Source organism: Elephantulus edwardii, unplaced genomic scaffold (assembly GCF_000299155.1).
Source record: "Elephantulus edwardii isolate Elephantulus edwardi_28Jun2011 unplaced genomic scaffold, EleEdw1.0 scaffold00310, whole genome shotgun sequence".
In the NCBI taxonomy this organism is placed as follows: Eukaryota; Metazoa; Chordata; class Mammalia; order Macroscelidea; family Macroscelididae; genus Elephantulus; species Elephantulus edwardii.
In genome coordinates, this window is record NW_006400060.1 from 1350257 (window position 1) to 1351633 (window position 1377).

Below are 1377 nucleotides of genomic sequence, written 5' to 3' on the forward strand. Positions count from 1 at the left end.
AAAATTAAACCAAATCCACAGGAGCCAAAATATGACTTTGATTTCATACCACCTGAATTTCAGAATCATCTCAGGAACAGGTTTGAGGCCTTGTATGCAGAGCAGATAAATCTATTATAGTAAAATGTTAACTGTTAGAGGATTAGTGGTGGATATACTGGTGTTCACTGTAATATTCTTTCAACTCTCTTATATGTTATAAAATTTTTATTACAAAAATTATGGAATTTTTCTTTTAAAACCATTTTACTTACAAGGCATAAAACTAACACAGAATTAAGAAACTCATTGTCCATATTTATTCCTATACTCACTCATTAGATATTGTTTGTTATATCCAATCTAAAACAAAAAGATGAGTAAAGTCAGGCAGAAGAGGTAAGAGAAAACATTCCAAACTGTGGAACTAGAATGAGAAAGGGAAGAAATATATATTTTTCACAGAAAGGAATTCAATGTGCATCATGATAGATGGAGAAAAGATTCAGGCTGTTAACAATTTTGTCTTGCTCAGATCCCACAATCAACACTCTCAGACCAGCAGTCAGGAAATCCAAAGACAAGTTGCTTTAGGAAAGTCTGCTGTCAGGAACCTCTCCAGAGTGCTGAAAAGCAATGATATCAGTCTAAAATCTTGCTTGACAGAAGAAGAATCTATGTCGTTAAGTTCTGGTGCTGGAGAAGAATATAGAGCATACCATGGACTGCCAAGAAAACAAATGTTCTGGATAAGGGTGAAACTAAGTTGCTCCTTGAAGGCAAGGATTTTGAATGTCCATCTCACATACTTTGAGTATGTTCCTAGGAGGGACCAGTTCTTGGAGGAGCACATCGAGCTTGTAATGGTGGAGCGTCAACACGGGAGAGGAAGACTCAGGATGAGATGGATTGACACAGTGACTGTGGCAATGGAGGCAGGTGTGTTAGAGAACGTGAGGTTGGGTAGGATAGGACAAAATTCAGAGCTATTGTTAGGATTGCTAGGAATCGTAGTCTAGTCAATGAAACACAACAACAAAAGAGTACAGCAGAGTCCCCAGTGGTACAAAGACATGGTTAATATGCTTGGCTGCTAATCAAATGGTTGGATGCTTGAGTCCACCAACAGGGAGTGTGTTTGCTGATCTACATTTGAAAAACTAGTCATTGGGAACCCTACAGAACATAGTTCTACTCTGACACATGAGGTTGTCATGAGTCAGAATTGACTAAACATCATTATCCTGTGATGGGCAAGGTCCAATGGTGATTGACTTTATAAAACATAATGTATGAGAATGACTGTATGAAACACAATGTGAATGAAGAAGAGTATGAAACACAATGTATATAAACCTTGTAAGCAAACCAATTTTTTAAAAATGTAAAATATAATAT